Raw genomic sequence first — 12,838 nt, forward strand, 5'->3', positions numbered from 1 at the left:
GATCCATCGACCTCTGGGTTATGGGCCCAGCACGCTTCCGCTGCGCCACTCTGCTGTAAATCACCCCAGATGGGACTCGAACCCACAATCCCTGCCTTAGGAGGGCAGTGCCTTATCCATTAGGCCACTGGGGCTACATCTGCATTGACAAAGAGGCCTAGTTTGCATCATGGACGGTTGTTCCAAACATCTACAGTGTTGACTAACATAATGAATGAGAATTATCCATGTCACCGTGTCAGTAAGAAAACAGTTGAAAGGCTGGTACAAGTGATGTTAAATTTCTGTTAGCAGAGGATGGTTTCGATCCATCGACCTCTGGGTTATGGGCCCAGCACGCTTCCGCTGCGCCACTCTGCTGTCTCTTACCCTCTTTGGGAGTCGAACCCACAAGGCCGAACTTCGAAGTTTAGACAACACACACAATCCACAGAAGGCAATAAACAGCATGGAGGTAACATGGCAAAACAAAGCACTGAAAACAAATGAATTGGTATTGATGTAAATCTTAGATTGATTTGAGATCATTACTTTGCAGTTGAAGGGGCACATATACTGTCAAAAGCATGTTAGCAGAGGATGGTTTCGATCCATCGACCTCTGGGTTATGGGCCCAGCACGCTTCCGCTGCGCCACTCTGCTGTAAATCACCCCAGATGGGACTCGAACCCACAATCCCTGCCTTAGGAGGGCAGTGCCTTATCCATTAGGCCACTGGGGCTACATCTGCATTGACAAAGAGGCCTAGTTTGCATCATGGACGGTTGTTCCAAACATCTACAGTGTTGACTAACATAATGAATGAGAATTATCCATGTCACCGTGTCAGTAAGAAAACAGTTGAAAGGCTGGTACAAGTGATGTTAAATTTCTGTTAGCAGAGGATGGTTTCGATCCATCGACCTCTGGGTTATGGGCCCAGCACGCTTCCGCTGCGCCACTCTGCTGTCTCTTACCCTCTTTGGGAGTCGAACCCACAAGGCCGAACTTCGAAGTTTAGACAACACACACAATCCACAGAAGGCAATAAACAGCATGGAGGTAACATGGCAAAGCAAAGCACTGAAAACAAATGAATTGGTATTGATGTAAATCTTAGATTGATTTGAGATCATTACTTTGCAGTTGAAGGGGCACATATACTGTCAAAAGCATGTTAGCAGAGGATGGTTTCGATCCATCGACCTCTGGGTTATGGGCCCAGCACGCTTCCGCTGCGCCACTCTGCTGTCTCTTACCCTCTTTGGGAGTCGAACCCACAAGGCCGAACTTCGGAGTTTAGACAACACACACAATCCACAGAAGGCAATAAACAGCATGGAGGTAACATGGCAAAGCAAAGCACTGAAAACAAATGAATTGGTATTGATGTAAATCTTAGATTGATTTGAGATCATTAATTTGCAGTTGAAGGGGCACATATACTGTCAAAAGCATGTTAGCAGAGGATGGTTTCGATCCATCGACCTCTGGGTTATGGGCCCAGCACGCTTCCGCTGCGCCACTCTGCTGTCTCTTACCCTCTTTGGGAGTCGAACCCACAAGGCCGAACTTCGGAGTTTAGACAACACACACAATCCACAGAAGGCAATAAACAGCATGGAGGTAACATGGCAAAGCAAAGCACTGAAAACAAATGAATTGGTATTGATGTAAATCTTAGATTGATTTGAGATCATTATTTTGCAGTTGAAGTGGCACATATACTGTCAAAAGCATGTTAGCAGAGGATGGTTTCGATCCATCGACCTCTGGGTTATGGGCCCAGCACGCTTCCGCTGCGCCACTCTGCTGTCTCTTACCCTCTTTGGGAGTCGAACCCACAAGGCCGAACTTCGAAGTTTAGACAACACACACAATCCACAGAAGGCAATAAACAGCATGGAGGTAACATGGCAAAGCAAAGCACTGAAAACAAATGAATTGGTATTGATGTAAATCTTAGATTGATTTGAGATCATTACTTTGCAGTTGAAGGGGCACATATACTGTCAAAAGCATGTTAGCAGAGGATGGTTTCGATCCATCGACCTCTGGGTTATGGGCCCAGCACGCTTCCGCTGCGCCACTCTGCTGTAAATCACCCCAGATGGGACTCGAACCCACAATCCCTGCCTTAGGAGGGCAGTGCCTTATCCATTAGGCCACTGGGGCTACATCTGCATTGACAAAGCGGCCTAGTTTGCATCATGGACGGTTGTTCCAAACATCTACAGTGTTGACTAACGTAATGAATGAGAATTATCCATGTCACCGTGTCAGTAAGAAAACAGTTGAAAGGCTGGTACAAGTGATGTTAAATTTCTGTTAGCAGAGGATGGTTTCGATCCATCGACCTCTGGGTTATGGGCCCAGCACGCTTCCGCTGCGCCACTCTGCTGTCTCTTACCCTCTTTGGGAGTCGAACCCACAAGGCCGAACTTCGAAGTTTAGACAACACACACAATCCACAGAAGGCAATAAACAGCATGGAGGTAACATGGCAAAGCAAAGCACTGAAAACAAATGAATTGGTATTGATGTAAATCTTAGATTGATTTGAGATCATTACTTTGCAGTTGAAGGGGCACATATACTGTCAAAAGCATGTTAGCAGAGGATGGTTTCGATCCATCGACCTCTGGGTTATGGGCCCAGCACGCTTCCGCTGCGCTAATCTGCTGTAAATCACCCCAGATGGGACTCTAACCCACAATCCCTGCCTTAGGAGGGCAGTGCCTTATCCATTAGGCCACTGGGGCTACATCTGCATTGACAAAGCGGCCTAGTTTGCATCATGGACGGTTGTTCCAAACATCTACAGTGTTGACTAACGTAATGAATGAGAATTATCCATGTCACCGTGTCAGTAAGAAAACAGTTGAAAGGCTGGTACAAGTGATGTTAAATTTCTGTTAGCAGAGGATGGTTTCGATCCATCGACCTCTGGGTTATGGGCCCAGCACGCTTCCGCTGCGCCACTCTGCTGTCTCTTACCCTCTTTGGGAGTCGAACCCACAAGGCCGAACTTCGAAGTTTAGACAACACACACAATCCACAGAAGGCAATAAACAGCATGGAGGTAACATGGCAAAGCAAAGCACTGAAAACAAATGAATTGGTATTGATGTAAATCTTAGATTGATTTGAGATCATTACTTTGCAGTTGAAGGGGCACATATACTGTCAAAAGCATGTTAGCAGAGGATGGTTTCGATCCATCGACCTCTGGGTTATGGGCCCAGCACGCTTCCGCTGCGCTAATCTGCTGTAAATCACCCCAGATGGGACTCGAACCCACAATCCCTGCCTTAGGAGGGCAGTGCCGTATCCATTAGGCCACTGGGGCTACATCTGCCTTGACAAAGAGGCCTAGTTTGCATCATGGACGGTTGTTCCAAACATCTACAGTGTTGACTAACATAATGAATGAGAATTATCCATGCCACCGTGTCAGTAAGAAAACAGTTGAAAGGCTGGTACAAGTGGTGTTAAATTTCTGTTAGCAGAGGATGGTTTCTATCCATCGACCTCTGGGTTATGGGCCCAGCACGCTTCCGCTGCGCCACTTTGCTGTCTCTTACCCTCTTTGGGAGTCGAACCCACAAGGCCGAACTTCGGAGTTTAGACAACACACACAATCCACAGAAGGCAATAAACAGCATGGAGGTAACATGGCAAAACAAAGCACTGAAAACAAATGAATTGGTATTGATGTAAATCTTAGATTGATTTGAGATCATTACTTTGCAGTTGAAGGGGCACATATACTGTCAAAAGCATGTTAGCAGAGGATGGTTTCGATCCATCGACCTCTGGGTTATGGGCCCAGCACGCTTCCGCTGCGCCACTCTGCTGTCTCTTACCCTCTTTGGGAGTCGAACCCACAAGGCCGAACTTCGGAGTTTAGACAACACACACAATCCACAGAAGGCAATAAACAGCATGGAGGTAACATGGCAAAGCAAAGCACTGAAAACAAATGAATTGGTATTGATGTAAATCTTAGATTGATTTGAGATCATTACTTTGCAGTTGAAGGGGCACATATACTGTCAAAAGCATGTTAGCAGAGGATGGTTTCGATCCATCGACCTCTGGGTTATGGGCCCAGCACGCTTCCGCTGCGCCACTCTGCTGTCTCTTACACTCTTTGGGAGTCGAACCCACAAGGCCGAACTTCGGAGTTTAGACAACAGACACAATACACAGAAGGCAATAAACAGCATGGAGGTAACATGGCAAAGCAAAGCACTGAAAACAAATGAATTGGTATTGATGTAAATCTTAGATTGATTTGAGATCATTATTTTGCAGTTGAAGTGGCACATATACTGTCAAAAGCATGTTAGCAGAGGATGGTTTCAATCCATCGACCTCTGGGTTATGGGCCCAGCACGCTTCCGCTGCGCCACTCTGCTGTCTCTTACCGTCTTTGGGAGTCGAACACACAAGGCCGAACTTCGGAGTTTAGACAACACACACAATCCACAGAAGGCAATAAACAGCATGGAGGTAACATGGCAAAGCAAAGCACTGAAAACAAATGAATTGGTATTGATGTAAATCTGAGATTGATTTGAGATCATTACTTTGCAGTTGAAGGGGCACATATACTGTCAAAAGCATGTTAGCAGAGGATGGTTTTCGATCCATCGACCTCTGGGTTATGGGCCCAGCACGCTTCCGCTGCGCCACTCTGCTGTCTCTTACCCTCTTTGGGAGTCGAACCCACAAGGCCGAACTTCGAAGTTTAGACAACACACACAATCCACAGAAGGCAATAAACAGCATGGAGGTAACATGGCAAAGCAAAGCACTGAAAACAAATGAATTGGTATTGATGTAAATCTTAGATTGATTTGAGATCATTACTTTGCAGTTGAAGGGGCACATATACTGTCAAAAGCATGTTAGCAGAGGATGGTTTCGATCTATCGACCTCTGGGTTATGGGCCCAGCACGCTTCCGCTGCGCCACTCTGCTGTAAATCACCCCAGATGGGACTCGAACCCACAATCCCTGCCTTAGGAGGGCAGTGCCTTATCCATTAGGCCACTGGGGCAACATCTGCATTGACAAAGCGGCCTAGTTTGCATCATGGACGGTTGTTCCAAACATCTACAGTGTTGACTAACGTAATGAATGAGAATTATCCATGTCACCGTGTCAGTAAGAAAACAGTTGAAAGGCTGGTACAAGTGATGTTAAATTTCTGTTAGCAGAGGATGGTTTCGATCCATCGACCTCTGGGTTATGGGCCCAGCACGCTTCCGCTGCGCCACTCTGCTGTAAATCACCCCAGATGGGACTCGAACCCACAATCCCTGCCTTAGGAGGGCAGTGCCGTATCCATTAGGCCACTGGGGCTACATCTGCCTTGACAAAGAGGCCTAGTTTGCATCATGGACGGTTGTTCCAAACATCTACAGTGTTGACTAACATAATGAATGAGAATTATCCATGCCACCGTGTCAGTAAGAAAACAGTTGAAAGGCTGGTACAAGTGATGTTAAATTTCTGTTAGCAGAGGATGGTTTCGATCCATCGACCTCTGGGTTATGGGCCCAGCACGCTTCCGCTGCGCCACTCTGCTGTCTCTTACCCTCTTTGGGAGTCGAACCCACAAGGCCGAACTTCGGAGTTTAGACAACACACACAATCCACAGAAGGCAATAAACAGCATGGAGGTAACATGGCAAAGCAAAGCACTGAAAACAAATGAATTGGTATTGATGTAAATCTTAGATTGATTTGAGATCATTACTTTGCAGTTGAAGTGGCACATATACTGTCAAAAGCATGTTAGCAGAGGATGGTTTCGATCCATCGACCTCTGGGTTATGGGCCCAGCACGCTTCCGCTGCGCCACTCTGCTGTCTCTTACCGTCTTTGGGAGTCGAACACACAAGGCCGAACTTCGGAGTTTAGACAACACACACAATCCACAGAAGGCAATAAACAGCGTGAAGGTAACATGGCAAAGCAAAGCACTGAAAACAAATGAATTGGTATTGATGTAAATCTTAGATTGATTTGAGATCATTACTTTGCAGTTGAAGGGGCACATATACTGTCAAAAGCATGTTAGCAGAGGATGGTTTCGATCCATCGACCTCTGGGTTATGGGCCCAGCACGCTTCCGCTGCGCCACTCTGCTGTCTCTTACCCTCTTTGGGAGTCGAACCCACAAGGCCGAACTTCGAAGTTTAGACAACACACACAATCCACAGAAGGCAATAAACAGCATGGAGGTAACATGGCAAAGCAAAGCACTGAAAACAAATGAATTGGTATTGATGTAAATCTTAGATTGATTTGAGATCATTATTTTGCAGTTGAAGTGGCACATATACTGTCAAAAGCATGTTAGCAGAGGATGGTTTCGATCCATCGACCTCTGGGTTATGGGCCCAGCACGCTTCCGCTGCGCCACTCTGCTGTCTCTTACCCTCTTTGGGAGTCGAACCCACAAGGCCGAACTTCGGAGTTTAGACAACACACACAATCCACAGAAGGCAATAAACAGCATGGAGGTAACATGGCAAAACAAAGCACTGAAAACAAATGAATTGGTATTGATGTAAATCTTAGATTGATTTGAGATCATTATTTTGCAGTTGAAGGGGCACATATACTGTCAAAAGCATGTTAGCAGAGGATGTTTTCGATCCATCGACCTCTGGGTTATGGGCCCAGCACGCTTCCGCTGCGCCACTCTGCTGTCTCTTACCGTCTTTGGGAGTCGAACACACAAGGCCGAACTTCGGAGTTTAGACAACACACACAATCCACAGAAGGCAATAAACAGCGTGAAGGTAACATGGCAAAGCAAAGCACTGAAAACAAATGAATTGGTATTGATGTAAATCTTAGATTGATTTGAGATCATTACTTTGCAGTTGAAGGGGCACATATACTGTCAAAAGCATGTTAGCAGAGGATGGTTTTCGATCCATCGACCTCTGGGTTATGGGCCCAGCACGCTTCCGCTGCGCCACTCTGCTGTCTCTTACCCTCTTTGGGAGTCGAACCCACAAGGCCGAACTTCGAAGTTTAGACAACACACACAATCCACAGAAGGCAATAAACAGCATGGAGGTAACATGGCAAAGCAAAGCACTGAAAACAAATGAATTGGTATTGATGTAAATCTTAGATTGATTTGAGATCATTACTTTGCAGTTGAAGGGGCACATATACTGTCAAAAGCATGTTAGCAGAGGATGGTTTCGATCCATCGACCTCTGGGTTATGGGCCCAGCACGCTTCCGCTGCGCCACTCTGCTGTAAATCACCCCAGATGGGACTCGAACCCACAATCCCTGCCTTAGGAGGGCAGTGCCTTATCCATTAGGCCACTGGGGCTACATCTGCATTGACAAAGCGGCCTAGTTTGCATCATGGACGGTTGTTCCAAACATCTACAGTGTTGACTAACGTAATGAATGAGAATTATCCATGTCACCGTGTCAGTAAGAAAACAGTTGAAAGGCTGGTACAAGTGATGTTAAATTTCTGTTAGCAGAGGATGGTTTCGATCCATCGACCTCTGGGTTATGGGCCCAGCACGCTTCCGCTGCGCCACTCTGCTGTCTCTTACCCTCTTTGGGAGTCGAACCCACAAGGCCGAACTTCGGAGTTTAGACAACACACACAATCCACAGAAGGCAATAAACAGCATGGAGGTAACATGGCAAAGCAAAGCACTGAAAACAAATGAATTGGTATTGATGTAAATCTTAGATTGATTTGAGATCATTACTTTGCAGTTGAAGGGGCACATATACTGTCAAAAGCATGTTAGCAGAGGATGGTTTCGATCCATCGACCTCTGGGTTATGGGCCCAGCACGCTTCCGCTGCGCCACTCTGCTGGAAATCACCCCAGATGGAACTCGAACCCAAAATCCCTGCCTTAGGAGGGCAGTGCCTTATCCATTAGGCCACTGGGGCTACATCTGCATTGACAAAGCGGCCTAGTTTGCATCATGGACGGTTGTTCCAAACATCTACAGTGTTGACTAACGTAATGAATGAGAATTATCCATGTCACCGTGTCAGTAAGAAAACAGTTGAAAGGCTGGTACAAGTGATGTTAAATTTCTGTTAGCAGAGGATGGTTTCGATCCATCGACCTCTGGGTTATGGGCCCAGCACGCTTCCGCTGCGCCACTCTGCTGTAAATCACCCCAGATGGGACTCGAACCCACAATCCCTGCCTTAGGAGGGCAGTGCCTTATCCATTAGGCCACTGGGGCTACATCTGCCTTGACAAAGAGGCCTAGTTTGCATCATGGACGGTTGTTCCAAACATCTACAGTGTTGACTAACATAATGAATGAGAATTATTCATGCCACCGTGTCAGTAAGAAAACAGTTGAAAGGCTGGTACAAGTGATGTTAAATTTCTGTTAGCAGAGGATGGTTTCGATCCATCGACCTCTGGGTTATGGGCCCAGCACGCTTCCGCTGCGCCACTCTGCTGTCTCTTACCCTCTTTGGGAGTCGAACCCACAAGGCCGAACTTCGGAGTTTAGACAACACACACAATCCACAGAAGGCAATAAACAGCATGGAGGTAACATGGCAAAACCAAAGCACTGAAAACAAATGAATTGGTATTGATGTAAATCTTAGATTGATTTGAGATCATTACTTTGCAGTTGAAGGGGCACATATACTGTCAAAAGCATGTTAGCAGAGGATGGTTTCGATCCATCGACCTCTGGGTTATGGGCCCAGCACGCTTCCGCTGCGCCACTCTGCTGTCTCTTACCCTCTTTGGGAGTCGAACCCACAAGGCCGAACTTCGAAGTTTAGACAACACACACAATCCACAGAAGGCAATAAACAGCATGGAGGTAACATGGCAAAGCAAAGCACTGAAAACAAATGAATTGGTATTGATGTAAATCTTAGATTGATTTGAGATCATTACTTTGCAGTTGAAGGGGCACATATACTGTCAAAAGCATGTTAGCAGAGGATGGTTTCGATCCATCGACCTCTGGGTTATGGGCCCAGCACGCTTCCGCTGCGCCACTCTGCTGTAAATCACCCCAGATGGGACTCGAACCCACAATCCCTGCCTTAGGAGGGCAGTGCCTTATCCATTAGGCCACTGGGGCTACATCTGCATTGACAAAGCGGCCTAGTTTGCATCATGGACGGTTGTTCCAAACATCTACAGTGTTGACTAACGTAATGAATGAGAATTATCCATGTCACCGTGTCAGTAAGAAAACAGTTGAAAGGCTGGTACAAGTGATGTTAAATTTCTGTTAGCAGAGGATGGTTTCGATCCATCGACCTCTGGGTTATGGGCCCAGCACGCTTCCGCTGCGCCACTCTGCTGTAAATCACCCCAGATGGGACTCGAACCCACAATCCCTGCCTTAGGAGGGCAGTGCCGTATCCATTAGGCCACTGGGGCTACATCTGCATTGACAAAGAGGCCTAGTTTGCATCATGGACGGTTGTTCCAAACATCTACAGTGTTGACTAACATAATGAATGAGAATTATCCATGTCACCGTGTCAGTAAGAAAACAGTTGAAAGGCTGGTACAAGTGGTCTTAAATTTCTGTTAGCAGAGGATGGTTTCGATCCATCGACCTCTGGGTTATGGGCCCAGCACGCTTCCGCTGCGCCACTCTGCTGTCTCTTACCCTCTTTGGGAGTCGAACCCACAAGGCCGAACTTCGGAGTTTAGACAACACACACAATCCACAGAAGGCAATAAACAGCATGGAGGTAACATGGCAAAGCAAAGCACTGAAAACAAATGAATTGGTATTGATGTAAATCTTAGATTGATTTGAGATCATTACTTTGCAGTTGAAGGGGCACATATACTGTCAAAAGCATGTTAGCAGAGGATGGTTTCGATCCATCGACCTCTGGGTTATGGGCCCAGCACGCTTCCGCTGCGCCACTCTGCTGGAAATCACCCCAGATGGAACTCGAACCCAAAATCCCTGCCTTAGGAGGGCAGTGCCTTATCCATTAGGCCACTGGGGCTACATCTGCATTGACAAAGCGGCCTAGTTTGCATCATGGACGGTTGTTCCAAACATCTACAGTGTTGACTAACGTAATGAATGAGAATTATCCATGTCACCGTGTCAGTAAGAAAACAGTTGAAAGGCTGGTACAAGTGATGTTAAATTTCTGTTAGCAGAGGATGGTTTCGATCCATCGACCTCTGGGTTATGGGCCCAGCACGCTTCCGCTGCGCCACTCTGCTGTAAATCACCCCAGATGGGACTCGAACCCACAATCCCTGCCTTAGGAGGGCAGTGCCGTATCCATTAGGCCACTGGGGCTACATCTGCCTTGACAAAGAGGCCTAGTTTGCATCATGGACGGTTGTTCCAAACATCTACAGTGTTGACTAACATAATGAATGAGAATTATCCATGTCACCGTGTCAGTAAGAAAACAGTTGAAAGGCTGGTACAAGTGATGTTAAATTTCTGTTAGCAGAGGATGGTTTCGATCCATCGACCTCTGGGTTATGGGCCCAGCACGCTTCCGCTGCGCCACTCTGCTGTCTCTTACCCTCTTTGGGAGTCGAACCCACAAGGCCGAACTTCGGAGTTTAGACAACACACACAATCCACAGAAGGCAATAAACAGCATGGAGGTAACATGGCAAAACAAAGCACTGAAAACAAATGAATTGGTATTGATGTAAATCTTAGATTGATTTGAGATCATTACTTTGCAGTTGAAGGGGCACATATACTGTCAAAAGCATGTTAGCAGAGGATGGTTTCGATCCATCGACCTCTGGGTTATGGGCCCAGCACGCTTCCGCTGCGCCACTCTGCTGTCTCTTACCCTCTTTGGGAGTCGAACCCACAAGGCCGAACTTCGAAGTTTAGACAACACACACAATCCACAGAAGGCAATAAACAGCATGGAGGTAACATGGCAAAGCAAAGCACTGAAAACAAATGAATTGGTATTGATGTAAATCTTAGATTGATTTGAGATCATTACTTTGCAGTTGAAGGGGCACATATACTGTCAAAAGCATGTTAGCAGAGGATGGTTTCGATCCATCGACCTCTGGGTTATGGGCCCAGCACGCTTCCGCTGCGCCACTCTGCTGTAAATCACCCCAGATGGGACTCGAACCCACAATCCCTGCCTTAGGAGGGCAGTGCCTTATCCATTAGGCCACTGGGGCTACATCTGCATTGACAAAGAGGCCTAGTTTGCATCATGGACGGTTGTTCCAAACATCTACAGTGTTGACTAACATAATGAATGAGAATTATCCATGTCACCGTGTCAGTAAGAAAACAGTTGAAAGGCTGGTACAAGTGATGTTAAATTTCTGTTAGCAGAGGATGGTTTCGATCCATCGACCTCTGGGTTATGGGCCCAGCACGCTTCCGCTGCGCCACTCTGCTGTCTCTTACCCTCTTTGGGAGTCGAACCCACAAGGCCGAACTTCGGAGTTTAGACAACACACACAATCCACAGAAGGCAATAAACAGCATGGAGGTAACATGGCAAAGCAAAGCACTGAAAACAAATGAATTGGTATTGATGTAAATCTTAGATTGATTTGAGATCATTACTTTGCAGTTGAAGGGGCACATATACTGTCAAAAGCATGTTAGCAGAGGATGGTTTCGATCCATCGACCTCTGGGTTATGGGCCCAGCACGCTTCCGCTGCGCCACTCTGCTGTCTCTTACCCTCTTTGGGAGTCGAACCCACAAGGCCGAACTTCGAAGTTTAGACAACACACACAATCCACAGAAGGCAATAAACAGCATGGAGGTAACATGGCAAAGCAAAGCACTGAAAACAAATGAATTGGTATTGATGTAAATCTTAGATTGATTTGAGATCATTACTTTGCAGTTGAAGGGGCACATATACTGTCAAAAGCATGTTAGCAGAGGATGGTTTCGATCCATCGACCTCTGGGTTATGGGCCCAGCACGCTTCCGCTGCGCCACTCTGCTGTAAATCACCCCAGATGGGACTCGAACCCACAATCCCTGCCTTAGGAGGGCAGTGCCTTATCCATTAGGCCACTGGGGCTACATCTGCCTTGACAAAGAGGCCTAGTTTGCATCATGGACGGTTGTTCCAAACATCTACAGTGTTGACTAACATAATGAATGAGAATTATCCATGTCACCGTGTCAGTAAGAAAACAGTTGAAAGGCTGGTACAAGTGATGTTAAATTTCTGTTAGCAGAGGATGGTTTCGATCCATCGACCTCTGGGTTATGGGCCCAGCACGCTTCCGCTGCGCCACTCTGCTGTCTCTTACCCTCTTTGGGAGTCGAACCCACAAGGCCGAACTTCGGAGTTTAGACAACACACACAATCCACAGAAGGCAATAAACAGCATGGAGGTAACATGGCAAAAGCAAAGCACTGAAAACAAATGAATTGGTATTGATGTAAATCTTAGATTGATTTGAGATCATTACTTTGCAGTTGAAGGGGCACATATACTGTCAAAAGCATGTTAGCAGAGGATGGTTTCGATCCATCGACCTCTGGGTTATGGGCCCAGCACGCTTCCGCTGCGCCACTCTGCTGTCTCTTACCCTCTTTGGGAGTCGAACCCACAAGGCCGAACTTCGAAGTTTAGACAACACACACAATCCACAGAAGGCAATAAACAGCATGGAGGTAACATGGCAAAGCAAAGCACTGAAAACAAATGAATTGGTATTGATGTAAATCTTAGATTGATTTGAGATCATTACTTTGCAGTTGAAGGGGCACATATACTGTCAAAAGCATGTTAGCAGAGGATGGTTTCGATCCATCGACCTCTGGGTTATGGGCCCAGCACGCTTCCGCTGCGCCACTCTGCTGTA

General features: G+C 46.6%; 1 protein-coding gene and 52 non-coding genes across 53 annotated transcripts in view; 1 reads left to right on the forward strand and 52 right to left on the reverse strand.

Moving 5' to 3' along the window:
- The window catches only part of sema3h (sema domain, immunoglobulin domain (Ig), short basic domain, secreted, (semaphorin) 3H), a 219,953-nt gene that overhangs the window by 180,803 nt on the left and 26,312 nt on the right, over positions 1 to 12,838 (forward strand). The gene's annotated exons all lie outside the window — the stretch shown is intronic.
- On the reverse strand, positions 62 to 134 carry trnar-ccu. Its single transcript has one exon. It is a non-coding gene; the product is annotated as a tRNA-Arg (tRNA).
- trnam-cau lies at positions 289 to 360 on the reverse strand. The gene has a single exon. It is a non-coding gene; the product is annotated as a tRNA-Met (tRNA).
- On the reverse strand, positions 571 to 642 carry trnam-cau. The gene has a single exon. It is a non-coding gene; the product is annotated as a tRNA-Met (tRNA).
- Positions 649 to 721, reverse strand: trnar-ccu. Its single transcript has one exon. It is a non-coding gene; the product is annotated as a tRNA-Arg (tRNA).
- On the reverse strand, positions 876 to 947 carry trnam-cau. The gene has a single exon. It is a non-coding gene; the product is annotated as a tRNA-Met (tRNA).
- On the reverse strand, positions 1,158 to 1,229 carry trnam-cau. Its single transcript has one exon. It is a non-coding gene; the product is annotated as a tRNA-Met (tRNA).
- On the reverse strand, positions 1,440 to 1,511 carry trnam-cau. The gene has a single exon. It is a non-coding gene; the product is annotated as a tRNA-Met (tRNA).
- On the reverse strand, positions 1,722 to 1,793 carry trnam-cau. Its single transcript has one exon. It is a non-coding gene; the product is annotated as a tRNA-Met (tRNA).
- trnam-cau lies at positions 2,004 to 2,075 on the reverse strand. The gene has a single exon. It is a non-coding gene; the product is annotated as a tRNA-Met (tRNA).
- On the reverse strand, positions 2,082 to 2,154 carry trnar-ccu. The gene has a single exon. It is a non-coding gene; the product is annotated as a tRNA-Arg (tRNA).
- Positions 2,309 to 2,380, reverse strand: trnam-cau. Its single transcript has one exon. It is a non-coding gene; the product is annotated as a tRNA-Met (tRNA).
- Positions 2,669 to 2,741, reverse strand: trnar-ccu. Its single transcript has one exon. It is a non-coding gene; the product is annotated as a tRNA-Arg (tRNA).
- trnam-cau lies at positions 2,896 to 2,967 on the reverse strand. The gene has a single exon. It is a non-coding gene; the product is annotated as a tRNA-Met (tRNA).
- trnar-ccu lies at positions 3,256 to 3,328 on the reverse strand. The gene has a single exon. It is a non-coding gene; the product is annotated as a tRNA-Arg (tRNA).
- On the reverse strand, positions 3,765 to 3,836 carry trnam-cau. The gene has a single exon. It is a non-coding gene; the product is annotated as a tRNA-Met (tRNA).
- trnam-cau lies at positions 4,047 to 4,118 on the reverse strand. The gene has a single exon. It is a non-coding gene; the product is annotated as a tRNA-Met (tRNA).
- trnar-ccu lies at positions 4,972 to 5,044 on the reverse strand. Its single transcript has one exon. It is a non-coding gene; the product is annotated as a tRNA-Arg (tRNA).
- Positions 5,199 to 5,270, reverse strand: trnam-cau. The gene has a single exon. It is a non-coding gene; the product is annotated as a tRNA-Met (tRNA).
- Positions 5,277 to 5,349, reverse strand: trnar-ccu. Its single transcript has one exon. It is a non-coding gene; the product is annotated as a tRNA-Arg (tRNA).
- Positions 5,504 to 5,575, reverse strand: trnam-cau. The gene has a single exon. It is a non-coding gene; the product is annotated as a tRNA-Met (tRNA).
- Positions 5,786 to 5,857, reverse strand: trnam-cau. The gene has a single exon. It is a non-coding gene; the product is annotated as a tRNA-Met (tRNA).
- Positions 6,068 to 6,139, reverse strand: trnam-cau. Its single transcript has one exon. It is a non-coding gene; the product is annotated as a tRNA-Met (tRNA).
- On the reverse strand, positions 6,350 to 6,421 carry trnam-cau. The gene has a single exon. It is a non-coding gene; the product is annotated as a tRNA-Met (tRNA).
- trnam-cau lies at positions 7,197 to 7,268 on the reverse strand. The gene has a single exon. It is a non-coding gene; the product is annotated as a tRNA-Met (tRNA).
- trnar-ccu lies at positions 7,275 to 7,347 on the reverse strand. Its single transcript has one exon. It is a non-coding gene; the product is annotated as a tRNA-Arg (tRNA).
- On the reverse strand, positions 7,502 to 7,573 carry trnam-cau. Its single transcript has one exon. It is a non-coding gene; the product is annotated as a tRNA-Met (tRNA).
- On the reverse strand, positions 7,784 to 7,855 carry trnam-cau. Its single transcript has one exon. It is a non-coding gene; the product is annotated as a tRNA-Met (tRNA).
- Positions 7,862 to 7,934, reverse strand: trnar-ccu. The gene has a single exon. It is a non-coding gene; the product is annotated as a tRNA-Arg (tRNA).
- Positions 8,089 to 8,160, reverse strand: trnam-cau. Its single transcript has one exon. It is a non-coding gene; the product is annotated as a tRNA-Met (tRNA).
- trnar-ccu lies at positions 8,167 to 8,239 on the reverse strand. Its single transcript has one exon. It is a non-coding gene; the product is annotated as a tRNA-Arg (tRNA).
- trnam-cau lies at positions 8,394 to 8,465 on the reverse strand. The gene has a single exon. It is a non-coding gene; the product is annotated as a tRNA-Met (tRNA).
- trnam-cau lies at positions 8,677 to 8,748 on the reverse strand. Its single transcript has one exon. It is a non-coding gene; the product is annotated as a tRNA-Met (tRNA).
- trnam-cau lies at positions 8,959 to 9,030 on the reverse strand. The gene has a single exon. It is a non-coding gene; the product is annotated as a tRNA-Met (tRNA).
- trnar-ccu lies at positions 9,037 to 9,109 on the reverse strand. The gene has a single exon. It is a non-coding gene; the product is annotated as a tRNA-Arg (tRNA).
- trnam-cau lies at positions 9,264 to 9,335 on the reverse strand. Its single transcript has one exon. It is a non-coding gene; the product is annotated as a tRNA-Met (tRNA).
- On the reverse strand, positions 9,342 to 9,414 carry trnar-ccu. The gene has a single exon. It is a non-coding gene; the product is annotated as a tRNA-Arg (tRNA).
- On the reverse strand, positions 9,569 to 9,640 carry trnam-cau. Its single transcript has one exon. It is a non-coding gene; the product is annotated as a tRNA-Met (tRNA).
- trnam-cau lies at positions 9,851 to 9,922 on the reverse strand. Its single transcript has one exon. It is a non-coding gene; the product is annotated as a tRNA-Met (tRNA).
- trnar-ccu lies at positions 9,929 to 10,001 on the reverse strand. Its single transcript has one exon. It is a non-coding gene; the product is annotated as a tRNA-Arg (tRNA).
- On the reverse strand, positions 10,156 to 10,227 carry trnam-cau. The gene has a single exon. It is a non-coding gene; the product is annotated as a tRNA-Met (tRNA).
- On the reverse strand, positions 10,234 to 10,306 carry trnar-ccu. Its single transcript has one exon. It is a non-coding gene; the product is annotated as a tRNA-Arg (tRNA).
- Positions 10,461 to 10,532, reverse strand: trnam-cau. Its single transcript has one exon. It is a non-coding gene; the product is annotated as a tRNA-Met (tRNA).
- Positions 10,743 to 10,814, reverse strand: trnam-cau. Its single transcript has one exon. It is a non-coding gene; the product is annotated as a tRNA-Met (tRNA).
- On the reverse strand, positions 11,025 to 11,096 carry trnam-cau. The gene has a single exon. It is a non-coding gene; the product is annotated as a tRNA-Met (tRNA).
- Positions 11,103 to 11,175, reverse strand: trnar-ccu. The gene has a single exon. It is a non-coding gene; the product is annotated as a tRNA-Arg (tRNA).
- Positions 11,330 to 11,401, reverse strand: trnam-cau. The gene has a single exon. It is a non-coding gene; the product is annotated as a tRNA-Met (tRNA).
- On the reverse strand, positions 11,612 to 11,683 carry trnam-cau. Its single transcript has one exon. It is a non-coding gene; the product is annotated as a tRNA-Met (tRNA).
- On the reverse strand, positions 11,894 to 11,965 carry trnam-cau. Its single transcript has one exon. It is a non-coding gene; the product is annotated as a tRNA-Met (tRNA).
- Positions 11,972 to 12,044, reverse strand: trnar-ccu. Its single transcript has one exon. It is a non-coding gene; the product is annotated as a tRNA-Arg (tRNA).
- On the reverse strand, positions 12,199 to 12,270 carry trnam-cau. The gene has a single exon. It is a non-coding gene; the product is annotated as a tRNA-Met (tRNA).
- Positions 12,482 to 12,553, reverse strand: trnam-cau. The gene has a single exon. It is a non-coding gene; the product is annotated as a tRNA-Met (tRNA).
- Positions 12,764 to 12,835, reverse strand: trnam-cau. Its single transcript has one exon. It is a non-coding gene; the product is annotated as a tRNA-Met (tRNA).

This window comes from Cyclopterus lumpus, chromosome 7 (genome assembly GCF_009769545.1).
Source record: "Cyclopterus lumpus isolate fCycLum1 chromosome 7, fCycLum1.pri, whole genome shotgun sequence".
NCBI lineage: Eukaryota > Metazoa > Chordata > Actinopteri > Perciformes > Cyclopteridae > Cyclopterus > Cyclopterus lumpus.